This window comes from Macaca thibetana, chromosome 19, assembly GCF_024542745.1.
Source record: "Macaca thibetana thibetana isolate TM-01 chromosome 19, ASM2454274v1, whole genome shotgun sequence".
Classification (NCBI taxonomy): domain Eukaryota; kingdom Metazoa; phylum Chordata; class Mammalia; order Primates; family Cercopithecidae; genus Macaca; species Macaca thibetana.
This window is the reverse complement of record NC_065596.1, coordinates 52,075,676-52,102,814: the sequence shown is the minus strand read 5'-3', so window position 1 is coordinate 52,102,814 and position 27,139 is coordinate 52,075,676. Positions and strand designations below refer to the sequence as shown.

The 27,139-nt window shown below is 46.9% G+C and overlaps 2 protein-coding genes across 11 annotated transcripts in view; one reads left to right on the top strand and one right to left on the bottom strand.

Annotated features, from left to right (window-relative positions):
• ZNF536 (zinc finger protein 536) overlaps positions 1 to 27,139 on the top strand; it is a 490,140-nt gene that overhangs the window by 35,024 nt on the left and 427,977 nt on the right. For 8 of the 9 annotated variants that reach the window (XM_050772545.1, XM_050772547.1, XM_050772542.1 and 5 more), the window contains exon 2: positions 24,440 to 24,509. The exons of the other annotated variant lie outside the window; for it this stretch is intronic. The gene's annotated coding sequence lies outside the window, so the exon portion shown is untranslated. The remainder of the gene's footprint in view (positions 1 to 24,439; positions 24,510 to 27,139) is intronic. 9 annotated transcript variants of the gene reach the window in all.
• Positions 1 to 27,139, bottom strand: part of LOC126943623 (cytochrome b-c1 complex subunit Rieske, mitochondrial) — a 1,156,760-nt gene that overhangs the window by 1,040,820 nt on the left and 88,801 nt on the right. The gene's annotated exons all lie outside the window — the stretch shown is intronic.

Sequence of the window (27,139 nt, the reverse complement as noted above, 5' to 3'; positions counted from 1 at the left end):
CTAAGAGCCACTGCTTTAGGGGCTATAAAATGGCAATGGCTTTTCCAAGGCTAGAAGCCCAATCCCCATGCTCCAGAACTTTCCATCATCTCCCAGTGTCATCTTGGTGTCCCAGAGGCCGTGCTACAAGCCTGTAGACCCAGCCAGTAAGCGCAGTTGTTTGTTTAAAATGCGAAAGGACAGATAGGTGGTCATTGGGTGCTTCTTTTCTTTCTTTCTTTCTTTTTTTTTTTTGAGGCAGAGTGTTGCTCTGTCACCCAGGCTGGAGTGCAGTGGTGCGATCTTGGCTCACTGCAACCTCTGCCTCCTGGGTTCAGCGATTCTCCTGCCTCAGGCTCCTCTATAGCTGGGATTACAGGCACCACCACCACGTCCAGCTAATTTTTTTTTTTTTTTTTGTATTTTTACTAGAGACAACGTTTCACCATGTTGGCCAGGCTGGTGTCGAACTCCTGACCTCAAGTGATCCACCTGCCTCGGCCTCCGAAAGTGCTGGGATTACTGGCATGAGCCACCATGCCCAGCCATTGGATGCTTCTTTCTTCTCCCTTTTTAAGAGATCACTTCTTGGGGTTTTTCACTAGTTTACTGTTGATCATTAGGATCTTGAAAAACGTAGAGGTGACTCCGATGTCTAAAATGTGTTTCTTTTAGACTTGAATTCTGGAGAATGCCATCTCTCCGTACTGTAACAGATCAGTGTAAAGTGTCTGTTCTTAGACTTTTGAGTCCTGCCTCCTGCGGGGCATTAGGTGTTTCCATGTTCCAGTTGGGGAACATCACAGCAGTTGTTTCAATCCAGGGAATATCTGTATTTCATGGAGTCATTAGAGTTGTCTGTTTAGAGTTTGCTGGGTAGGATAAGAGGATTCTCCTACTCATTGCAGAGCTTCTGATGGAATGTTTTTGGGGAGAAGCCACAGCTATGTGACTATAGTGAGATGTTGCGAGGAAGGTTGGTGGTCCAAGCCCAAGGCCAACCTCCATTGCGTGTCGGCCATTGGCAATTCTCAGGTAGAGCTTTCTTGGCAGTGAGAGAGACTCTTGGTGAGTTCAGGATGGAGTCAGAAGGAAATTCATTGGCCACTTGCTGTGCTGCCACTGAGAGTCCTTCTCTAGGTTGGGAAGTGACAGGCTGATGGCCTTCTGTTAGGAAGTTATGACCCAGGCACCAGCCATGGCCACCATACTTGGTAGAGTCTAGCAAACCTGCAAAGGCTTCAGCCCTCAGAGCAGAAGGAACAGGCACAGGCAGATGTGTGAGCATGGCCTTTATACCCCCCAAACCCAGTCCTGCTCCTAGAAATAGGGAGACCAAGACCTTCATGCTTCAGACCCTCTGGCCCGTCCCGTTGACTCCACAGCCTCAGCTGCACCTATTGAGCTCTCTGCAAATGTGGCTCCCACTGTGTGACACTATTTTGTATGATACATAGATTATTGGGTATCTAAAGACCTATTAGAAAAATATAACTAGCGCATTATAGCTGTGAGTTTTGCAGATGCTATTGCTTAAGGTGAGGCTAAGTTATAAAGAGAAGAAAAGAAAGAGTAGGTGCAGTGGCTCATGCCTGTAGGTGCTATGGCTCAGCTCTTTGGGAGGCCGAGGTTGGAGGATAACTTGAGTCCTGGAGTTTGAGACCAACCTGGGCAACATAACAAGACCCTGTCTCTCAAAACATTTAAAAATTAGCCAGGTGCGGTGGTGCATGCCTGTAGTCGCAGCTACTCAGGAGGCTAAGGTGGGAGGATCATTTGAGCCCAAGAGTTCGAAGCGCCAGTGAGCTATGATCACACCACTGCACTCCAGCCTGGGCAATGGAGCGGGACCCTGTCAACAAAAAGAAAAGTGAGTTGATTTAAAATTAATTTTAAAAAGTATTAAGTAAATGAAGGTCTGGATGGCACAAAGTTACGATGGGAACTGTGAAAGGGGACTGTGGATGACTGAGGTGTGGAATGAGGTGAGAGTGGCCAGTGTTTCCTGAACCTCCTTGACCATCGCCTGGGGAGGGCTCCCGCACCCAGCAGAAGTGTGGCTGGTCCATCCTGGTGAGTGTTTTATTGAGAGGAGTCCCACCCCGCTTTACATCTCAGGCTGCTGGTGGGTGCACTTCTGCGTCTCGTTGGCAATGCAATTACTGGCACCATGGGAGGCCTGCAGGTTCAAAGCTAGTGATGAGAAATCTAGTTCACCCCTTTCAGAAATAATGGTTTGGTTTAGGTGGTGATGGTGGTGTTTCATCAAAGAAAAACTCCACTAACCCATAAAAGACAAGTAAGAACACAGAGCCTGGTGCTCCTTCATCGGCGGGAGACTCCAGGTGAGAGGCTGAGCCTGCCTGACTGGTCTCCTCATTGTCCTCTCTTCCTCTTTTTCCATGGCGGCTGCCCAGGACATAGGTCCTCCAGGTGCAGGTGGGAAGGGACAGTTATGGAGCTGTACCACTGAGTTTCCCTGAGGCATCCACATGACAAACGCTTGTACCTTGTAACTTTGGGCTGATGCATGGGTCAAAGCATGTGGCTTGTGCTGACTCAGAGGCCACCTTCCTTGGAGCCTGGTGGCAGTCTTTGCTCCTGTATTTCAAGACTGTGGGTTGTGGGGACTGACAGGTGGGCAGCAAGGCAGCCCTGTGCTTCCTGAAGTCATCTATGCCACTGCCCCTGCATGTGCTGCCCCAGGGAGGGAGGGCTTATCCATGGTTGGAGGCTTGGAGACGCAACGTGGACTTGTCTTGCTGGTGTTCGTGGAGTGCTATGGCATCCTCGGGTGGCCAGGTGGTCAGAGGGACCTGGGTGGTTGGTGGAGAGTGAGGGGCAACAGTGTCACCTCCCTGAAATGGTGGGGAAATAGAGGAACCTCACCCTCAGGGAGGGACTGCCTGACTCGGCCATGCCCACACTGCCTCCTTGTTTGTGTCCCAATGGCCGGTAGAGACTGGTTACCTCAATATTTGGGACTTTCTGAGGATGCCTCCAAGGAGAATGAGACATAATTTCTACCCTCATGGAATTTGCAACATAAATGGAGAGCCAAGGCCAACCCTCCTGGGAATGACCTGTGCAAGGCAGGGGTGCTAGGGCACCAAGCCCGTCAGGTGTGGGTGCTCAGGGACAGGAAGTTCAGGGTGATAGAGAACTCCACAGCATGAAGAGGCATGAGGGAGGACATCCTGGTGTCCCCTAGGTGGGCAAAGGCAATGAGCCCCGAGAAGGAGGTGGGAGGAGGGCTGGTTGGTGGGAGCAGCATGGTGCAGCCCCTCTGTGAGACCCCAGGATGCAGCACAGTGCATAGCAAACAGTACATGCTCAATAAATATTTGTTGAACTGAACTGAATGGGACCACAGCTTTGGCTGCTTATGTGGATGCCAGGGCTGGTCTCTAGTGTAATGATTTTGGAAAGCATCTACTGGGTCCCTGCCCTGTCTTGGATTCTGGAACCCAGAGTCCCTACAGAAGCCATGCTCCGGTGCCATCACCCGTGGAGCTGGCAGCAGAACCCACTGGGACCAGATTCCCTGGCATCTCGCAGGGACCTTCCCCCCGACCAGCTCCTTTTATTAACTCAGAGTTGAAGGAGTTGCCCATTGCTAAGGAAGGATGGAAATTAAAAATAACGGGGTGTGTGCGTGTCTGTGAAGGTGACGACATAAAGGTAATGCCACTCACTGTGAAAGGTGGTATCATTCGCAACTCAGCGACCCCAATCTTCTGTGCATTTTGGCCTTTTCTGAATTGCTGCCCCACTCAGCCCCAAGTCAAAAATTTGTTTACACGAATCAGATTTTCAGCTACTCATTCTGTTGCAAGAAGAAGTAAGTTGTGTGTGTGCGTGTGCACGCGTGTGTGTATTTCATACATTTATGGGTTAAAATCAGACCCTGCGTTTCCATTGTTTTCTATCTCTAAGTTAAAAGCTTTTCCCTGAATCTCTTCTGATGCATCTCTCTAGAAAGAAACTCCCAGACTGGGCTAGGCTGAAATTTAAACACACACACACACACACACACACAAACACACACACACACACACCCTACACACACTCATTTCGGACTACACTGAAAAACTGCAAAAGAAAATAAGAAATCCTGCAACAGGAAAGGAACTTTCAGTTTTCACTTCCAAGTTTGGCAGCCTGGTGAACTTGAAAGGTTAGCTATGAATAAGCATAATCAGATCTTTCTTTTTGTCCATATTTAATTCAAATGAGACAGCTCTGTGTTGACTTCTAATACAGAAAGGCCACCCACCATGGTGGCGCTCCCAGCCAATGAAGCCGGCTGGTGAAAGCTTTCTTAAATGGTGCTAATCAGCCCGGAGAGGCCTGCCCTCTATCCCCATCAGTATTCTATAATTCAGATGTGCTGATAACCTGAAATTGAATGTGTCAGGATGCAGACATGTGAAGGGAAGAGGGAACTCCAGGCTAGAGGAGCCGGGTGGCTGGGAGACAATGCTGGGGGGAGGGGATTTCACACCCTCCCCTGATCCCCCCAGCCCACCCCCCGCAGTTGTGCCTCTGTGTGTGTGTGTGTGTGTGTGTGTATTCGTGTGCACACATGTGTGTGTGTTATTGTTCAGGGCCAGAGACAAAATGGAAGGTTTCAAGTTCTGAAATATTTATAGGAAAGCTTTGGATTTTGTATATGTTAAATGAATCAACAGACGTTTTGGCTGCTAAGGGGTGAATGGTAATTTGCGATTAATTTTTTTTTTGAAGCCAAGGCTATTTTAAAACCTTTCTCCCACTTTCTCATATAAGAGACAGACAGACACACACACACCCACCCCAGTCTGGTGAGCACGTCTCACAGGGAAGTTTAACAAAAGAGTCGCTATTGTCACTGTCCCAGCCGGCAGCAGTGCAGCTGAGGGTCAGTTGCTATTTCTATTTTAAACCTTGATTTTTGCAAAGTTTGTCTTTTGACTGTTCTCATTCTAATCAGGCTTAGTTAGGGGATCCGCTCCAAGCTCCACACCAGGCTGTGAGGACAGAGAAAGATAAACCGGGGGGATTAAACAAAAAGTTCTGCTCTGTCAATAGTCGTGTGTGTGTGTGTGTGTGTGTGTGTGTGTGTGTGTGAGAGAGAGAGAGAGAGAGAGATTGATTCATTGACCAACACTCATCTCACAGCCATTTCTTTAATTTCAAAGAAAGTGCAGTTTGTTACAGAGCTCTGCCTTCTGTGAGCTGGTGCCTTTGACTCTGCATGTGATTTGTTGGGTGTGCCTTCGGGGTGCTACCTCTTCAGTCTCCCGCTTGTGCCCCATGACTTTATGTCCCTTGAAGACGGGGGAACAGCAGCTGCAGCCTCAGTCGTGTCTTCAGTCCCTCAGTCCAGCCCAAACATTTCCCAAATGCTCGGGTGCAATCCTCTGCCAGCCTCTGTTGCTGCCAGGAGTCCAGCCCTCTTCAACTTTGCTGGTTGATGTCTTGATCAGCTTAGAAGCCGCCTGAATTCTGCACCTTCCCCCACATGCTCTTCCAACCTCCCGCTCCTGCAGGTCAGGAGGGACCTTTCCTTCTGCAGGTCTCCCTTCATCAGAGCATCTGTCCCTCCATCCTGGTTTAGAGACATCTGCATGCCTCTTGTGTGTCCTACTGTGTGACGTGCTTCTTAAGGGCTGAGTGCGTCTGAGGCACCTTGTCCGCCCCGCACGTCCCTCCATACAGAAATGGGCAGGCGCTGGGGAGACACACTCAGGAAGGGGCTGAATTGCGGCGGTCCCTGCTCAGGGCTTGCCATATTCAGAGGAAAGGGCAGCGAGGGGAGACAGGCTGGGACTAGGCAGGATAGTGGAGATATAGAAGCTGCCTTTCTTCATCATGGTTCCAGCTGGTGTCACCTTGTCATCTCCCACTCAGTCCAGGCTGGCTGTAGGGACACAGGGCTGCCCTCCCAATCAGGTGGGTGCTCTTTTCTTCAGAGCTCATAGCTTTTCTTCCTAAGAGACTGCTCTGTCAAAGGGTAGGAATAAGGTCCCAGGTTTTTGCTTTTCTTTCCTTTTTCTAAATGTATTTTGAGAGTCAGGGCCTTGATCTGTCACTCAGGCTGGAGTGCAATGATGTGATCATGGCTCTCTGCGGCCACAGCCTCCTGGGCTCATGAGATCCTCCTGCCTCAGCCTCCCAAGTACCTAGACCTACAGGCACATACCAACATGGCTGGCTAAATTTTTTTAGAGACAGGGTCTTGCTCTGTTGCCCAGGCTGGAGTGCAGAGGCACAATCACAGCTCGCTGCAGCCTTGAATTCCTGGGCTCAAGCAGTCCTCCCATCTCAGTCTCCCGAGTAACTGAGACTACGGCCACAAGCCACCACGCCTGGCTAATTTTAAAATTTTTTTGTAGAGACGGGGTCTCGCTTTGTTGCCCAGGTTGGTCTCAAACTCCTGGGCTCCAGTAATTCTCCTGCATCAGCCTCCCCAGGTGCTGGGATTACAGGCGTGAGTCACCACCAGGCCAAGGTAACTTCTCATCTCCATCCCCATCACGGTCAGACTGATTGGCACCATGTGGCCTGTCATCCAGAAAGACCAGGAATCCTTCCTTGTGGTTTGGACCCAGTGGTGGCTTCCCCAAGGGAACGGTTGGCATGTGTTTAATTATTCATTGGTGTTCTCGTCTGTATCTCTCTGCTCCTTGATTGTTTTGTCTTTCCCTAAAAATATTTATTTGAAATTCTGTGATCAAAGACTGAAAAACAAAATAGAGCAGGATATTAAAATGAAAATTTTTTAAAGGAGGTTGGAATGTCAAGATCATTTTTATTAGAAAAGTTTACAAGATGAAGCCACGAATTATTTACGTAAACTTCATATATCAAGCATAATACTCCCAACTGTGCTTTTGGTGAGTGATACTGGCTGGCAGAACTTGGATTTAAAATACCTTCTACTTAAGGCAGGAAGAATGCATTTTAATTAAAATTAACGGATTTTTTTTCTTGATCATATTTTAACATACACATACTCACTCATACACATCTGTGTTCAGAATTGATAAAGAAAGAACTCTGGTTAAATAATCCACTTTTGTCTGACAACGGAATCCGTTATAGAGGTGCAAATATGCAGAAAGCTATTTGGAAATGCATCCTAGTAGTTGTCAGGTTTTATTATGCAGGAAGGTGTCATGTTTGTTACGAAGCTGAGTGCAGATGGCAGAGTGGAAGAAATGGATCACTAATTTTAACAATGATTAATGAACAGAGATAGAAAATGAATTACATTGGACTATCGGAGGCAAGAAATATTTTTGTGAAAATTTTGACTCATCTGCTGTGCTGTTCTCTGCAAATTATTTTCAGAAATTCTATATGTTGTCAACAGTTGACTGCATTTTCCATTACTGTCTATTTCTGTTCTTAAGTACTTTTGTGTTATTAGAGATACATAATTTCAAAATACCAATACATTCCTGATTACTTAGAGCAAATATATGTAACAGTGTGACTGTTCCATAGACACTAGCCATAAAAGTCCTGTTTTATAATAATCTTTCATTCTTCCTCATTTTATCACTACATTAGGAATGTTTGATAAGAAGAAAAGGGGGGGACTCTTCTAGCACACTCAGAATAAAGGAAAAATAGAGCAAAGGTAGGAATAAAAATGTGGTCTTGGTGGCTTATTGTGGTGTTGAGCTGCTACCAACCCTGTCCATCTTTGCATCCCCTGCCTGGCATCATGGGAGGGAGGGGCCAACTCCTTCTCTGGCGTTAGCCTCTGCCATTCATGGCACACCCTTCCTGTCCTCTGTGGGTGCGGCTTCAGGCATCTCCCGACTTCCTGTCTGCCTTCAGACACAGAGAGTCTCACCGGTTTGTGAAGTTGTCCCAGCGATTATTTTTTCCTCTATTGGACCCTTCCTTACTTTAGTTCTTTCTCTCTGCTCCGATGACCCTGGTATTGATAGTGAGTTTTCACAGTGCTTTGTGAGTCTCGCTTTCTTTTTCAGCTTATCAGCAATTGAGTGTGTGTGTGTGACACACACACACACACACAGATCTGCAAAGGAATACAGCTTATTTGTTTATGATATCTGTTCTTGGCAGGAGGCACACCTATATGGTTTCTCATATGGAAAAAATGGATAGTGATTTTCTTTTCTTCCATCTTTCTCCCCAGCCTCCCTCCCTTTCTCTCCCCCTCTCATCCTTCCCTCCCCCTCAATATATTAACCACATTAAATATATTGACTTCAGGGCTTCTCATTTTCCTGAGATCCTTTGCAATAGAGAAATGATCTACTAGTGTTTAGATCCTGCATTGTAATTGGTAGGCACTTAATTTCACTCATCAGGACCCACTTTAGTGGTGACATGAGTACATTTCATAGTTAGTAAATTTCAGGATTCTTACTATTGCGGGAACACCCAATCAGAGCTCAGCCGTGCATCTATGGTCGGTGCTATTAGCCTACCTCTCATCCCATCACGATTTAATACTTGGCTTGGATGTTAATTTGAATTAAAACTTTACCTATATAAGGGTATAGTCCTGGTGTGGTTTTGACAACCCCCCATTCTTTCCCCAAGAAGGATTCCCTCAAGACAAGATGACAGGGTGCTTCTCGACCCTCCCAGGGAGCACTGGCTCTCTAGAGCCCTGACGTTTGTGTAGGGCGAAGCTGCCTCCTGAGAACTGCCTGGTGTCTGAACAAATGGACGATCCATAACTACTTCCTTCTCCTACAAACGAGCTTTCCAAGTTTTCAACTTGACTGTTTTATTTATGCTCTTGACCTGTAAAAACAAGCAGGCTGTTTAAAAAGCAAAAAGTACTTCCCATGATTAGAGTACTTAGAGTTGAAATAAATTGGAGAATGAAGCGAGCATTCCTCGCTGCTTCAGTGGAAAGTGTCGTGGGGATTTTCCTTCTTGAGCATGTTCTGTGCTTCCACAAGCCGGAACTCCGCAGTCTCGCTGGCCTTAGGGTCCCCAAGAATGGATTCGTGTGTCTTCCCCTTTTCTTGCTTTTAGGTAGTGGAATTATCTTAGTGAACATTTAAAACCTGTTTGCGAATGGTTCTAAGTCAAGTAGTTTGCATATAATTATGGTCCTGATGGGAAAACACTTTGGAAAAACAACTAGTGATACAATGCAAGTCCCGCTCAGGTTACATAGCATATGCTAAACACTGAGGAAACACTCTCGGTCTTTAGTGAACAAGGTAGGGGAAGGCTCCAGGGAGCCAATTTAGAATGTGACTTAAGGCAAGCGTGGCTTTTTGTGTGTCTTTCTTTTGGCAAGTGTGTTGAGTAGCGGTGGTCCCTGGAACTCCACAGGAGCCCTGCCCCCTACCTGGGGGGGCCACCCTGCACACATCTGTACGAGGTGGGTGTCCGGAGAGGGTCAGGTTGAACATGAGGGCTCAGCCGGAGGCTCTGGGTGAGCAAGGCTTGGTGGAGACAGTGGTCACTGGGCTGGTGCTCAACTGGTAGTTGCACCAGGGATAATTTAATGGTGTGGGATGTGGAGGGAGAATTATGCACAGGCAGGGAGGGGGAGAGAATCAACAATTTGTGGATGGAGAGATCAGGAGGAATGAAAAAGAAACTGTAGATGATCCACTTAAGAGACAAGTGATTCCTAAATATAGAACTGTCTTTATGATTCATGGTTGGGGTTGCTTTTGAGGCGGTAAGTCAGGTGGATTATCTATAGGAATAATTTGAGGGCACTTGAGATTTCGACATTTGGGTCTGAACACCAGGAAACGCGTTGGTGTTCAGGTTACGTTCCTCCTCCTCCTATGAGTATCTTCTGGCTATTTAACCTGAGTGTGTTCATGCCTGTGTAAATTTGGCTCCTGTCCTGCGTTCGTGCTAGCTTGGTCCCCCGCCTCTGCTTGTATGAATGAAGATGCCACAGCCCAGTGTCTGTGTGTGCGGCCTTCCCACTGCCGTTCCCGGAGGCAGCGGGCCCCCAGGTTGCACCCGAAGAGAAGCCAAAGGCAGTCCCGGTTCTAGCTGGTTCCAGTTTTCAGGGACAGCACTGTTTATTTTTCCACAGTCGTTACTGGGTTTTTGTTTTGGTTGTGATCACCTTTATATCCCTCTGAACTAACTCATCCAATCAGAACTGGAGAGAAAAATGATTCAAAAAATCATTTTAAAATACCTACTTTTAAGGTGAATTCATCCAAGTCATCAGATAGGTGCTCACACCCCCCACACTCATTTGGCCACAACTGCTGGCCTTTTCCAGGGCTTATGTGTTTGATTTGGTAACAACTATGTGTGAAAATGTAAGACCTACCTGCCGACAATTCTTTGTGGATACAAATCTCTAGGCGTGTCCCCGGAGTGCACCTTTTTAGCTTGCCAACCCCTGGAATATACATTGAAGTTAAACTGAGTTGAGTAATGATAATGCTATGGCCTATAGCATGAACTGAAGAAAATTCAAGATGTCTGTCATCCTTCTATTACCTCAGGTAAATAACTGATTGACCTTTTTGGGGCCCTGATACTTTACTAATCAGAACCTGAAATCTGTATAACAACACTTCATTTACTTGATAGACAAAAGAACAATTGCACTTGAAGTAATGTGATTCCTAAATAGACACTGCCTGTCAAAAATAAATGCATTAGAAGTAAAATGTAGCTCAAGGAGACAATTAGCAAACAGAGGTGACACCGTAAACAGGTGCACCCATTATTCCCAAAGCTTGTGGCAATATATTCGCGTCTTTTAGAGTGATGGAAGATCATGTGACGGTTTGGTGAATTATCTATCAGTATCATCTGACTGATGAAGCCCGCTGCTGTTGCAGAACATTTAAAAATGCATCTCACAAATTACATGGTAGCTGGGAAAAATGCAGGTTTTTTTTTTTTTTTTTTTAAAGAACAATGCTTTTCTAAAGCTATGTGCTAGCATACGTAATTTTTTCTTTGAAAGGATGGAGACCATTTCATTATGCTGGGTATACAGTCTGTTAAGGTTGTGCAAATTCATTACAATGTTTGTTAATGTATAAAACATTTTCCATTCTGGTTTTAGTGACATTGGACTTTTTTTTTTTTTTTATAATGTGCCGTTTTTCTGAAACATCTGCCATCGCCTTGTTACCTGTGGGCAGAGGAGAGAGAATGCACTCTTTCTAAGAATGTTTAGAAAATCTTTTCCAAAATGGAAAGGCTTGGGAGATAAGAGGGAAAGGACAGCTTTTTCTGTGAATGGTTAGGTTGGAATTTTCTGGGATAGGAACTTTATGCAATAGGCGAAGGGGGGCTGTGAGCAGCTGTTCAATATGCCAGGAGAGGAAAGGGCCTGGCTTCCTGGGGGCCTTTCTGTGCCCTGTGTTTGCACACCCTGTACGGAGCACTGCCTGCAGAGCACACGCTTCTGGAAGCTCTCCCTGTTTTCTCTCTCTCTGTCTCTTTTTTTTTGCTAAAGCATAAGAGACACTGGAGGAACCCTTCACTTTGGCAGTTACTATTTCTTCTTGTTGCTATATAATCACAGGAAAACAGTGTGAAATATTTTATGTGACCTCCAAATTCATCTGCCCTTGACTTTTCCCAGCCCTCCTCCAGAATACCCAGTAGCTGGAGCTAAAGCTGATACGGATTTAGGGATAAAAGTTCACCAGGATAGCTGTATTTTGATCACACCCTCCGCCCAGATAGAGAAATGAGCAAAACCCCACCATTCCCTCGCCATGTTCCCAGCACCCTCCACGTTCCTGCTAGTTTTTAGCTGGAGAGGTGGCTGAAGTGCATTTTCACACCTCTGTCTGGTCTCTCATACATTACAGCACTTTTTGAAGCATCCAAGTTTCTGTCTTGGAGACTGAAGAAGTGAGAGTCTCCACTTGTGAGAGTAACCACCTCGTGAGGTGGAAATGGTGGGAAGAGCTCCTTGCCCTGTCTGTCCTAGGAGACAGACTCCAGGAAGCGGTTGTAGGCCTGACTGACCGATGCCCTTCTCCAGAGACACAAGTCCGTGCATTTTGTGAATTAAAACAGCAAGAATAACAACAACCCCTGCACAGAAGTAAGAAACTGGCGGAATGAGGTCTCCAGCCTTTGGGATCTGTTTCGTTGAATGCCAAGAGCACTTCTTGAAGAGCTGCCCAAGCAGCCTCTCTGGGAATTTTTTGGACATCAGCTCATCAGAGAAGTGGCGGCCAGAAGGCTTCTGAAGGATCCCAAATCTCTAAGCACTGGAGAGATTTCCTGATTTGCAGAAGTGGAAATACTCCAGCTAGGGAAGAGGGGTTCACTGGGCTTCCTCAAGGCTGTTCTTTCCTCTTTTCTCTCTTTTTTTTTTTTTCCTCTGTAAATTAATAGATAGGTAAACTTCCTATCCCAGAACTTTGTAAATTATTTTTTGAGCAGTTTTAAGTATCCAAAAAAATGGAGCAGCAAGTACAGAGTTCCCGTGTATCTCCTGCCCCCTCCCCATTAAAAGACATTTTAGTTGTTTTCCAACTTTCCTCTGCTATTAAATTTGTGTTAGTGTGGTACTTTTGTTATGATTGTTGAACCAATATTGATACATTATTATTAATGAAAGTTCATAGTTTATATTCAGGCTCACTCTTTGTACTGGACATCTTATGGGTTTTGACAACTGTATAATGACTTGTATCCATCAATTCAGTACCATAAAAGTAGTTTCACGGCCCTAAAAATCCCCTGAGCTCCACTCCCTCTTCCCCTGAACCTCTGGCAACCCCTGGTCTTTTTCTTGTCTCCCTTGTTTAGCCTTTCCCAGAATGTCCTGTATTTGGATTCGTATGACGTGTAGTCTTTTAATATTGGCTTCTTTCACTTAGAAATATGCATTTAAATTTTCTCCATGTCTTTTCATAGTTAGACAGCTCATTTCTTTTTATTGCTGAATAATATTCCATTATATGGATGTACCACAATTGAACTATTCACCTCTTAAAAGACATCTTGGTTACTTCCAAGTTTGGGCAATTGTGTGATTCATAATCACATTCAATAAACATTCTGCTATAAACATTTATGTGCAGTATTTTTTTTTTTTTACTTTTTACTTTTTAAGAGACAGGGTCTTGCTTTGTTGCCCAGGCTGGAGTGCAGCAGCACAATCATAGCTCGCTGCAGCCTCGACCTCCCAGGCTGAAGCAATCATCCTCCTCAGCATCTTGACTGCAGGTGTGCACCACTACACCTGGCTAATTTTAAAATTTTTTGTAGAGACAGGGTCTCACTATGTTGCTGAGAATGGTCTTAAACTCCTAGGATCAAGCGATCCTCCTGCCTCAACCTTGTGAAGTGCTGGTATTATAGGCATGAACCACTACACCCGGCCATGCAGATTGTGTGTGTGTGTGTGTGTGTGTGTGTGTGTGTACCTAAGTTTCAACTCATTTGTATAAACATCGAGGAGCATGATTGCTGGATTGCTTGGTAAGACAATATTTCGCCTTGTAAGAGACTGCCAAACTGTCTTCTCACATGGCTTTCCCCTAGCAGTGAATGAGAGTTCCTGTTGCTCCACGTCATCCTCAGCATTTCATATTGTCGGTGTTTTGAATTTTAGCTGTTGTGATAGGGGTGTAGTGGTATTTCATTTTTGTTTGAATTTGCAAGTCCCTGGTGACATAGGTTGCTGAGCATCTTTTCATATGCTTATTTGCTGTCTATATATCTTCTTTGGGGACGTATCTGTTCAGATCTTTTGCCCATTTTTAAATTGGGCTGTTTGTTTCTTACTGTTGAGTTTTAAGAGTTCTGCATAGTTCAGATAGCAGTCCTTTATCAGATATGTGTTTTGCAAAGACTTTCTCCAATGTGTAGGTTGTATTTTCATTCTTTCTCAACACCTGGGGAAACTAAGCTACTTTAGCCAGTGGCTGATATTTTTATGTGGCCAAGCGGCATCTATTTGCATTTGAAACCTGAGGTTTTGAGAAATTTGAAGTCAAAGGTACACATGATATATGTTCTTAACTATGTTCACAAATACACACATATATATGTACACATGTGTTTGTTAACACATAAATGCATGCATATATGTGCAAGAATGGAAAGAAATGCACCAAAATATCCACAGCCATTATATCAGTTAATAGAATTGTGGATTATTATTTTCCTCTTTCTAATATCTTGTATATTCCTAATTTTCTACAAATGAGCATATATAAGTTGAATAACCAATTTTAGAAAGTAAAAAGTAATGAGATGAAAGAAAAAGTGACCCCTGTAAAGGAGATACCCAGATAGTTCAGTTAGAAGTGGTGTAACTTTCGTTTCAGCTTCAGAGAAGATCAGCGGGACCAACGTTTTAAGTGATATCGATGATAATACATGTTCTCTAAAACCCTGCTTCAGAAAACAAGCGAATTTTTAGTATGACCAAATTTGACTGTCAAAATACCAGATTATTTTGCTAAGCTCAGAATCTGCACTGCACAATAGAAATCTAGTGCAAACCACAAATGCAAGTCATGCATGCATTTGTGAATTTTCTAATAGCCACATTCTATTTTGTTTAATTCAGTGTATCCACAATATTATCATTTCAACACGTAAAAAGTATAAAGAATATTAATGAGACATTCTCCATTCTTCCAAATGCAATTTGTATTTTACACTCACAAGCGCATCTCAATTTGGACTGGCCAGATTTTAAGTGCTCAGTTGTCATGTGTGGCCTGTGGCTACCAGCTTGGTCAGTGCAGTTCTTTGTGGTGGCAGGATGTATCTTTTTTCTTTCCAACTTTTATTTTAGGTTCAAGGGGGTACATGGGCTGGCTTGTTACATGGGTAAGTTGTGTGTCACGGAGGTTTGGTGTATAGACCATTTCATCACCCAGGTAATCAGCATGATACCTGCTAGATGTCTGAACATTCGAGTGATATTTATCAAGCAGAATATCAGCACAGTAAGCAGCATTACCTGTGGTAGCACAGGTGGAACAGAAAATAACACTCCAGTTTCCAGTTATTTTACATCTCTCCTTCAAGATGCGTTACTTCATAGATAACTTGGGGTTTGATGATGCTATGAAGTACTTTCTGTAAAGCGATACAGACGTTGAGTTCATGTGGTGATACAATATATTAGAAAGCCTTTATAACTTTCTGGATTTTCCCCCCTGTTTGCATCATTCCATCTCTGGGGGCCAGAATTGTCTTGGTTTTGCTGTCCTGTTGAGTCTTGAGCTGAGTGGGGTCTTCATCCTTGTGGATGGGGTGAGAGATCCAGGGCAAAGACACTGGGTGGAGCGAGGTTCAGGGAGAGCCTGCCAGGCACTGACTACTGGAGAACATGGCCTCTGGGGAATCTGGGGGACTCCATCCTGACTGTGGTTAGGCTCTGGAAATCCACCAGCGTGGCGGCTTGATAACCGGTGCTCCTTGGCCTTGTAGAAAATGCCTGCATCGAGTTTGCACTTCTTACCCTAAGAACACTGACCTACAGGGTGAGTTCTCCTTCCTCACCTTGTCCTGGGTCAGAACCACCCACCTTGGGCTCGGGAGTAGGAATCCAGGTGCAGAATGGTGCCAAGCTCTGCGTGTGCTCCCGAGGACACGGCCATGGGGGCTGCTGGCTGTGTCTGACCAGTGGACATCAGGCAGCCTTGACTGCCCTGGAGATGAGGCTCTCTGAGGCTGTGGGGAAGAGGTGCTGTTGCCTTGCGTTGGGGCACAGTGTGTTCGAGTGGCTGCCAGCACGGGTCATGGAATCAGCCTGCTGAGATTCACACCCTGGGTCCCCGTCTCCTGAGCTCTTAACCTCAGACACAGAACTTCGGGGCTAGTGTCTCGGTTTCTCATCAATAAATGATAACACCCGCCTCATAGGATGGATGCAAGGATGAAGTGAGATTGCGTGTCAATGCTTGGAACTCTGGGTGGCACATGGTAAATGTTAGTTTTCACTCTTACTGAATTCAAGAATGGTTGGTCAATGAACAAAGCCCTCAGAAGGGGTGTGTTGTGTGTGTGTGTGTGTGTGTATGTGTGTGTGTGTGTAAAAACATTCTGGCTGCTTCCTGGACTACATTTCTTTATTGGCCCAAGTGTTCCTATCTCTTGCACTATCAGCCTGCACTGAATCACCGGCAAGAGTATCTCCCCTCTGCCTTCACTTTCCCTCTCTCCTTTCTTCCTTCTCAGGGCTGTTTTGACTATGAATTAATTGTAGGTTTGGGGACTTGCAAGCAATAATCAAAGCCAATAAACTTCAAAAGGATGGGGAGGACCAGGGCCACCGGGGGAGTGCAGGGAGCCGAATGGAGCTCTTGGTGGCTGCGGGTTGGGGTGGTGGGGGCTTTCTCTGTTTCTTCAAAGGGGACACCAAGTGTTTCAGATTGTCACTTAAAAGCTAGATGCAAAACTTTGGAAATCTGGTGAGAGGTGACGGCTTCCAAAACAGCTATTTTTATCTTTTGCCAGCAAGCATGAGCCCAGTGGAACGGAGAGTTAAACTTGGAATTTCTTGGCAAGGGTTAATAATCAATGTAGATCTCCTAACAAAGGAGATGCTGCCTTATTATACTGGGAAAGTTTTTTTTCTTAACTGTCAGTGAAGCAGTACTAATTATTACTCCAGTGTAAATGAGGTCATTTCCTATTAAGAGAACAAAATGCTCAGCCCTGCCTTGCCAATTCATACCAACTATTTTTCACACATACTCAGCTTTTTAGTTTTTTTTAAATTTTGATAAAATCCATTCATTTGTATTAGAAAAGTGTAAACCATCGCCATAATAGTTGCCCGTGATTACCCAGATGAGCTTTTGTAATGTGTGGGTTGTTTGAATACCATGTGTTAGCTATGGAACAATTAGGCAGCTGAATGGATCTTTAAAACAATCAGATACTTTTATCTCACTGAAAAAATACATTCCTTGGATGTGTACTGTTAAACCGTAAATTCCGGGGAACATTAAGCGCACGTCACTGGGAGAACTTTCGGATATATGTTGATCAAGGACACAAAGACATCCAAATATCTTGTCTTCATGTTTTCGTTTCTTTTTTTTATGCAAGCAAAAAGATTTAAGGAATATTGTAGCAAACAAAGGGTAATTGTTTTAGCCCAGATGTTGCTTTTGCACAACAAGCAGGTTACAATGTTCCCACAGAGCTGATGAGCCCAATCAGGGAAATGATTAAAAATTGATTTTGTCCCTGTAATTACAGTATGTAAACTACTTAGCTTGGATTGCAAAGGAAGTGATTTTCTAATTACGTATATACTCTGGTGTCTAATGATTGGTTTTTTGAAGTAATGAAGAGAGAGCACTAACGACTCCTTGGTGTTCTGTTGTTTAAGAAAGACCATCTTTAGAGTAAGCGGCAACAGACAAAGAGTTTAAATTGAATTTTCAACACTGTTGATGTGCACATGGATTTGTTTATTAAAGAGACAGGGGTGTAATTTGATTGGCTCTGAGCATCTTGGCTTTTTTTCATGCTAAAGCATGTAAAAATACATGCACGGGGCAGGCGAGCTGATGAGAGGAAGCCTCTCCACTCCTCTTTTATCATCCCTGAGCCTGGTCCGATATCGTAGGGTCTCAGGTTTCTGTCAGCGTCTGATGTCTGTGTATCCTGAAAGCATTTAGATCGAACAGGTATCAAATAGCTTCTCCATCAAAGTTACCTTTGTTTTAAAATGAAAGAAGAGGCTTCCTTTGGAAGCGTGTCTGGGCAGCCCTATGCGCTCTGTGTTACGATATTTCAGCCGCCTCGTATGATGCTGGGCTCTGCGTCAGGGTGGCAACTCTGCGGCCCACCTCCAACGTGCATGTGAATGCTCACACGTGCACACACACATGCACACACAGCACATACCCACACACACACTCACACAGGTGCTAGCGCCTGTGCGTGGAGGCCTGACGCAGTGTGTCCGTTGTGGGACCCTGTGGAGTGGGCTGATGGGTTTTGGGAAAGACCATGCCATGTTTCTAGTGCTTGTCCTCCTCTTTGAGACACGTTGTGGCTGTTGAATAACAGCGCAGGCACCTGCTCTGGTGGAAGTGAGCAGAGGGTGACCATTTCTCCGTCGGCATGTCATGCCCTCTGGGAGGAGGGCGGTGGCTTCAGCGTGACCCTGACAGCAAGAAACTTGTGGGCGGTGCTGTCTTCAGCAGAACCCACCTCACACTCTCTCTGGGCCCTGTCCTCTCCTACTCAGGCTTCGTGCTGGTGACTTGGGACCCGATGTTTTGAAATGTAGGTTTTATCATTATTCAGATATGACGCGGCCAACAGGGCAGGAGACAAGTGAGATTGAAGGGACAGTTTGTTACTCACAGTTCCCAAGAGGAAGACATGCCATGCCACGCGGGGGCCACATGGGGAAGCACCAGGGTTCCTGGGAGGCAGAAGGTGGGAGGGGAGAAGATGGACAAGAGCCTTCATTGTAGCTTCCCAGGGAAAGGCGAGGCAAGGCAGGGTTGAGAGGGTTTGAATTGGCTCGTTTGAGTGGTTTCCACAGGCATGGACCATGGGGGTTGCTTCTAGTTGTCTGGTTTCTGGCCGCGGGCAGTTAGGGCAGGAGGATAGTGGCCCCAAGTGGGAGGGCCCTGTGAGAGCCCAGTAAAGGTGGTATTGGCGATGTGGTTTGGACTGGCTGTTTTATGTATAAAAAGAGCTCCCAGGGAGTCATTTACCAACTCTAGAAATGCGCTAGCTCTGGGCAGGACCAGCAAGGCCCCAAGATATCAGAGCATCAGAACCTTTTGGTGAACACACCTGGACACCTGGACTCTGGGCTGAGGCTGATTTGGAGGCTGGTTCCCTGTGCCCCTCGGGTCCCGGTCCAGGTAAGCATGGCTTACTCTGGGCTCTCCTTACTCTTGGTGTTCTACTTGCAGGTCTCACCACTCTGTCATGGAACACATCCTGAATCTGCCTGCCTTTCCCCTGCCACCGCTCTCTCTCCAGCTCACACCAGATCCTCCCTTACCTGCACACCTGCAGCAGCCTCCCCCGTGGGTCCCCCTGCCTCCTCTCTGGCCCCTTCTTTTCTGTTCCTTCCATAGCAGGCATATAGTGCAAATAGGTCATGGTTTTCCCGTGATCTAGGTATGTGGATCCGAAAAAGCCTATCTTCATCCATTCTCTCGCTCACTCTCCATACCCAGGCCGCAGGGAATGTCTTGGTGCTCCTTGAATGCACCGTCTCCATCCGACCTCAGGGCCTTTGCACTCGCCATTCGCTCTTCCTGTACCTCTGTTCCCCGCATTCTCGCAGAGTTCACTCCCTTACTTTATTCTGGTCCCTCGCCAGATGTTGCTTCCTTAGAGAGGTCTCTGATTGTCACTGTCATTTCCCCCAGCTTTATTATCTTCTTAGAGATTGTTATTTGCTGGTATATTTTACTTTCGTCTTTCATTTGAATCTGGTCTTGGAAACATGAGCTCCACGCAGGTGGACACGGTGTTTATCACTGGATCCCCAGAAACAGAACAGAGCCTGACTGCAGGGGCCCTGGATGGGTAATGGCTGAGTGAGTGGCTGATTCTCCGAGGCTCCTCCCTGGGAGCTTTCCACACCAGGACCCCCCACTCCTGTTGGAAACCTGTAGCAACAATGGGTGTGTCATTTGGGGCCATGTTCATCCCCCAGGGTTCTCTGAGAAAGAGTCACTCAGTGCTTGGGGCAAAACTTCCAGATCCGGTTGGAGGAGCTGTGGTTTTTTGGTCGGGTCCTTATTGCTAGTGGAACTTTAGAATATCAAGCTCTGGGCTGGGAGGAGGTCTTAGAACCATGGGAGGGAAGTTGCCAGCACCCAGGGGGTGCGCACTGGAGAAGAGGCCCTGTGTACCTTTGGACGCGGAGAGTCTGCTCTCCGTAGAGGGCTCCAAGGCATTGCTTGGGAGCCACTGCACTCAGGTGTCATCTTGGGGGAGACTTAGTTGGGCACCCCGCTGTTTCCCCTCTGGAGGTTTTAACCATGTCCTTCCCTGGGCAGAGGGCCGAAGGAGCCGGGCTGGCTTTCTCTCCAAATCCTCCTTGCCCAACTCTTTTTCTGGAAGGAAAGTAGTTTCTCTGGCTCCCAAATGCCACTCACTCGGATGCCTCTGCAGACAGCCCATGTTCCTGCTGCCCGGCCTCCCAGTGGCCCATCTAGGGAAGGGCCATCCTGTGTCTCCCCAGGAATACACTCCACCTCCCGCAGGAGAGAATGGAACATGGGCCAGGAGGGGGAAATTGAAGCAGCCCTTGCACCTTTCCTTCAGTCCATCTGCCTTGCCTCCATCCGTCCGTCTGCACTTTCATCCTTCCATCTGCTCCTTTTCTTTTGTTCTCTCTTCCACCTTCGGACCCTCTCTTTCCTCTTGCCCTCCTTACTTTTGTTTTCCCTCCCCCTTCCATTTTTGCATCCCTCTCCATCCTTCTGTCCTTCTCTCCTCCCTCTCTACATCTTTCCTCCATCATTCCATTCCCATCCTCCTGTCTGTCCTCCTTCCATCCTTCTGTCTTTTTTTTTTTTTGAGACGGAGTCTCGCTCTGTCGCCCAGGCTGGAGTGCAGTGGCCGGATCTCAGCTCACTGCAAGCTCCGCCTCCCGGGTTCACGCCATTCTCCTGCCTCAGCCTCCCGAGTAGCTGGGACTACAGGCGCCCGCTACCTCGCCCGGCTAGTTTTTTGTATTTTTTTTAGTAGAGACGGGGTTTCACGTGTTAGCCAGGATGCTCTCTATCTCCTGACCTCGTGATCCGCCCGTCTCGGCCTCCCAAAGTGCTGGGATTACAGGCTTGAGCCACCGCGCCCGGCCCATCCTTCTGTCTTAACTTCCCTCCTCCCCTCCCTCCCATCCACCCAGGTCCTCCGACAGAGGTGAGGGGCTGGGAGGAGAGTCTGACACCACCGTTTCCCCACATGCCGGACTGTCCTCTGCATGTGCCCGGGGCTTGCTGTGGCCTCAGTGATAGTGACGTTCATTGCTGTTCTCATGTCCTCAGATTGTCATGGTGCGGGGTGGAGACAGGTGTGCGGTGCCCACAGGCAGGAAACTCGCTGGCCTGGAGGACCACTCTTTGTTAAACTCAGGGCCCATCTCAGAGCATGGTGATGCTGGGGGTACCCCATCTCTGCTCACCTCTTGACTGGCCAATCACCCTCTCCCTCAGAGCCCATGGGTCTGAGTCGAGCAGGCTAGGCTTTTGCTCAGGGAGGGTTTCTCTGGCTCCTTCAGAGCTCCTGTGTAGGCAGCTCTGGGAGGATATGGGAGGGAGGAGGGTGCCCCGTGCCCTGTGGGGAGCCCGTGTGGCCTCCCGCTTTGGTGGACAGAGGGGCCCGTGCAGGGCTAGCTTGTAAGTCGGTGTTCTGCGGGGCTCATTCAGTGAACACGGCTGGGCCGCGGGGTGGGTTCTGCCTTGCCTGTGGAATTCACAGGGATGGGAGTGTGTGCGCTCAGGGTAGGCCCACTGTGTGCCAAGATGGGTGAGAGCTGCCGACGCACCTTCCACTTCCTCGCTTGATTGGTGCCCATCCATATCTTCCCGTGCTCCCACTTCCCCTTTGAAGTCCCTCTCTCAGAACTTTCCACCCCTCCTCTTGTCTCCCCTTCCTCAGAGAGGCCTTGGGAATACCTCTGGCTCTAGGAAGTCTCCCTTTCTTCCTCCTCACTCCCAGCACCCTGCATCCCTGCTGTACTCCGGCCAGGGTCCACCCAGGAAGTGGCCATTCAGGCTTCCCTTCTTCAGCCCCTGCAAACCTTCTCACTCGCCTTTCTGGAAGTTGAGGCCACTCTGTTGCACTTCTGTGCCCCTCCCTGGCCTCCAGCCCTGTCTTCACCAGGGCCCTGCCTGCACTTGCTTAAGGGCTTGAGTCAACTCTGCCCCACTCCCAGTTCCTTGCCTTTGATGTGCTCCTTGTCCTGGCAACCAGGACCTTCACACGATGGGTGGTTTCTGCATCTGATGGGCAGACCTGCTTGGTCCCTGACCTATCCCAGAGGCCCCAGTGCACCACAGGTGCTGGGAAGGGAGTCTCCAAGCCACTGAGTGAACAGGCCTCTTAAGCTCATCCATGTTGCTGGTGAGGGCTGTGTGGGAGCCTTATCTGTGCTTTAAGAGGGACGCAGGAGCCATCGGTGTACAGTGGGTGGAATTTCAAGCACTGAAACGCACCTGTGGAGGTTCCCTTATTTTGATGAGGTGGCGGCTACCCAACCCCTCTTAGTTCATACCATGCTTTTTGCCACCTTTTCAGTATTCCCCCTCCCACCCCTACTCTGAACTGCACCAAACTGGGCTCGTGGGCAGAGTCTACTGGGTGGCCCCTCAGCTCGGGGTCCCTGTAGGGGACAGGGTGAGGGGAGGCCTCATGTCCAGTCTGCTTCTGGTTATGCCACTGACTGTGTTATCTCTAAATACAAGTCACTTACTTGCACCAAAAGAGCTGTTTCTTTTTTTGAGGAAGACAGAATGATTCTGCTGGTGCTTCCCTTCCTCCCCACCCTGCATCACGAGAGCATCTGCGGTCGGATGCAGTCACCTTTCCCCGACCCACAGTGACTCTAACGACATCAGACACCAGGATCCTCCTCCTGTTTAGACTGGATCAGAAAGGCACAGATGGAACTAACTTGATTTCTTTTCCTAAGGGCCCAGTGAGGCTGTACTCATCGGCTGCCCTGCTGGCATGTTGGGCTAACCTTGCTCATGCAGGTCAGACACCCTTGCATAAACCCACTAATCCATTGGGAGAGCATAGCCTCCAATGTAGCTACGAGGCTTGTGCTGGGCCCTTTCATGATTTAGAGCATAGAACCTGAGGGGTTTGTGCCCATCACTGCCCCAGTGCCAACTGCAGGAGACGGTGTTCTGATCAATGGCGTGAAGCTGAACAAACCGGTGTGGGACTTCCTCCGATGAAGCCTCTCTGTGTTCTCCTGTCGTTGGCATTTATAGGGCTTCTAAGTGAATGGCCCCTGGAGAATAGTCCTAGAATTTTGCAAGTCATGAGCTTAGATATAAAATCTGAGTGTGTCTCCCATCTCCTGCAACCCCCTCCCTAAACATAAGGAGGTCTTAGAGCAAAGCAAATAAGTGTTTTCAAAGCCAGCTGGGTGCTGGGGATCTGTTTAGATCAGCGATAGGACAGAACCTTAGAAAGTGTAACATCGGGCATTTGTTCCTCACTCCTTAGATTTTGAGTGACACAGGAAAAAAAAAATACAAAAGATCATCTGATTCAGGGGCGAGAGAGAGACAGACAGACAGACACTGAGATGTAATTTCTTTCCTTGTTGGAGATGGTTGAGATGTCAGCTTTTGCTTTATGTCTCAGGATAGGCAGGTAGAAATGTGTTTATAGACAGCAGCTTCCCTGTGGCACCCTGAGAAAACACTTTTCGAGCATGTAGTCAGCGAACACCTTTTTGGTTGCCAGAAATCGGCCTCGGAGTTGAGTGAAGTGTTGCAAGCCAGTGGTTCAATCAGTACAAACCTCTTGGGGTGGGGCTGCCACCAGTCCTCCAAATGTATCTTCTGGTTTTCCATGTGCAGAATCAGATTTTTTGAATCCATAGCAAAATTCTACCTCTGTGATCAGAATTTACAACTTCACTTTCAGTAAAATATAATTTATTAAGGGAACTTACGTTTGCCCCATAACATCCCTTCTGTGACATGGCAAAACAAATGAGAATCCGAATTGCACTGGGTGAGGAGTAGGCTGGAGATCACAAGCTGGGGGCTGGCCTTCCTTGATTACCCCCTAGCCAGCATAGATGAACATCATCATCAGCCATCATAGATGAACATCCCAGCTTTCCTTCTTGGCCTTTATCACCTCTGAGCATGCCATAGGAGGTGAGATCACCCATGTAGGACTTACTTCAGTGATAACACAGAATGAAGAAGTAGCAGATCTCACTGGCTGCTGCTTTCCTGGTCTGGGTTCGGGGGAGAGGACTTTGATGCCAAACACGACATCTCTAAGCCTCTGTCAGTGGCAGATTCCCATTCTGTATCCATTGGCTACCAAACAGGCTTGGCCAGTTGAAATTTGGGTGGAATTTTGGTCTACTGTAAAGGGCTCCACAAATCAGGGAAAAAGCAAGAACCCTTGGGTACTTCCTCACTTTGAGAATTCTAAAGAAGAGAGACAGCGAGAGAGAGAGAGAGAGAGAGAGAGAGAGAGAGAGAGAGAGAGAGAGCCCTTATAATATTAGCTCCTATTTCTTCTTCTGTCCCATATAGAGAAGATAAGAGATGATTAGAAGTTCTTTTTGTGCAGGTGGCAATTTCCCACTGAAAACAAGCTGAGGAAATTTGGTTCATTGCAGCAAAGGTCACATAGTTCCCATTTTTTAAATTGCTCAAAGAATTGGGGGCAGTGGGGGCTATTCAAGGTTTTTAGGCTCTCAACTAACCCAGCAAATTGTTACTTTGGATGAATGCTGTTTATGTGACTTACTGAAGTTGACGTGTGTGACATTTACAGTTTCTAACAGGTCTTATTTTTGCAGTTCCTGACCACCACGGCTTTAAGAATATCCTTCAACCAGGAGGGAGATCCATTGCTTTAAGACTTGCCTGGTAAGGACCATCGATTTGTAGTTTGTTGAACTGGTGTCTGTCTGTGAGTTTGTGGGGAAGTCCAGGCTGCCTTCTCTGGGCTGCTGATCCCTGTGCAGAACTATGGAGAAAATTCCAGAGTCACAGGTGTCTGGGAGGTAGCATTGGTTCCATATCTTGTGGGTGGGGTGAACGTGCAATGTGGAGACAAGTTCTTGAGTCTCTGAACAGGTTCCCCCCATGAGGCAAAGCCCAACAAGGGTGACTTCCTTCTCTCTTGCGTGACAACCTGAGTCCCTGTCTGCCAGCCAGCAGCCTGGAACCAGGGCTGAGAGCTGGTGGGGCTTTTGCTAAAGGCCAAGTGACTTCGTCCAAGTGCCGCCTGCTATAGGGCTCCTCATCACTCACCGGGTGACTCAGCGGCTTGGCCCAGTCTTGGATGAATCCTGTCCCAAAGCAGCTCTGTGTTTGTCACCTCAGTCAGACTCCAGATCGCAGACTCCCGGACGGGGTGTATTTCCGGCGCAGGAGCTGGTACAAACTTAAAATACAAAAGAAAGGGCGACATGTGTATTTGATACCTTCGGTGGCCTCATCTTAGGCTGCCCCTGATATCTCTGTAAACTTACCCTCAGATGTAATTAGCCAAGCCCACCTTCTTCTGACCACACGTCTCAGAGGTCACTACATAAACCAGGGAAATTGATAGCAGAATTATGCACTCAGGAATTAATCTTATATTGCACTGAATATATATGTATATATATATATATTTTTATCATGACTTTATATTGCTGGAAAAGTGCTTACTTCTGATTTTGTGGATATTCCTGACCGTGGATTACTTTTATTTTGGTTTTTACACAACAGTTATATTAGAAATTTGCTGTTTTATTCTTACCTTCTTAGTAAAAATCCTTTTATCACACAATGGGTAATTTATATCCATTACCAGGCCTTTCAATCCTTTTCAGTGGGGCTGTCAGTGCCGTTGGCACAGTAATGATTAATGTGATCTAATAATAGTGTACCATTATATTACCTTAGTAAAACATGTACCAACACCCTATTCCGATCTACCAAATTCATAGCTTCCTATAATATTTTTGTTGAAAGACAGGATTACTATTTTTCAAAGCTGATTTTTTCCCCTTTAACATATTTAATGAAATTCACAATTCTTTGCCTTAGTAATCCTGAGCATGTGACTGGGCTTGATGGGTGAATTCCACATCTGTAGGCCCTGTTGTGATTTGTCAGGAGAGAGGTCCAACCATCCCAGCGATCTGTCAGAGAGATTATTTTGTTTTTGTTGGGCCTGGGTTGTTTTGCCTTGAAGAAGAAGAAGAAAAAAATTGTCGGTTTTCCAGCCCCTTCTGATGCGTAATAAGGAAGGTGTGTTTTAGATTGAAAGGCAAAGGAGGAAGTGATTTGGTTTTTTCCTCCCCTCTGTCACCTGCCTCTGTGTGCTGGTGAATCAGAGGTATAGCTGAGCCAGTGGAAGTAGCTTCAAACCGCTTCCCCAGAATTGCCGCTCTCTGTCCCATCTGCTCCTCTCGCTGTGGCCCAGCCTCTCTGGGTCTTTCACATTTGGCATTATTGAAATTTTGGGCTGGATGGTGATTTGTTGCAGGGCCCTCCCGTGCACTGTAGAATGTTTTGCAACATCCCTGGTCTCTGCCCACTAGATGCTGGTAGCATGCCCCCACCAACACTTCCTCCATTGTGACAATCAAAATAGCTCCAGAAATCGCCATATGTCCCCTTGGGGGGGGGGGGCCCAGTCAGCTCTTGTTGGTCTAACCTAGTGGGAACAAGAGCAGATATTTTTAGTGTGTGGGGGAAATTCCTGTCGGAGTTCCAGAGTTCCATCGTGCTTCTTCAGATGTCTTTGGCTTTGGGGGAGAAGATGTGTGGGTGAATACGGCGCAGGGCATCCTTTCCTTGGCTGAAATACAGCCCTCTTCCTCTTCTCTCCCTCCTCCTCTGTCAGGAGCCTGGCCCGAGCGAGGGCCTGAATCTTAGCGTCTTCCACTTAAATCCCATTATAATCACGCTCATGATTGATAACATTCCACCTTTTCAAAGGGCTTTAAAATCTGTGTCAACCAAGGATGACATTATTGTAGTGCGGGCGAAATGTATTCAAACAATTACACACTCAAATCAAAGTGGGAAGGTTTGTCCTTCTATCTCAGCGCCTTTGTGTGATGTGGCTTCAGCCAGCACCGCAGTCCTCACAGCCCCAGAGACCTTCAACAGAAAAATAAATGGGAAGAAACAGGTTTTGCCCTTGGTACCACTCAGCTTGGAAGGCAGCTTGGGTATTTGGGCTCCTTAGGGCTAGAGGGTGGGGGAGCAAGGAGAGATTGTTGAGCATAGGGGAGAGAGAGAGACAGACAGAGAAAGAGAGAGGGAGAGATAGAGAGACCGAGAGAGACAGAAAGACAGACAGACAAACACACACACACACACACACACACACACACACACACACAGAGATAGATAGAGAGAGAGAGAGAGAGAAAGAAGGAGAGAGACAGAGAGAGAGAAATCCTTGTTTTGATTTGGAACAAAAACTACTGCTCCAACATTGGCTCGAAATAGGCAATCAACTGAAATCAGGAAAAGTATTTTGAATACAAAATTTA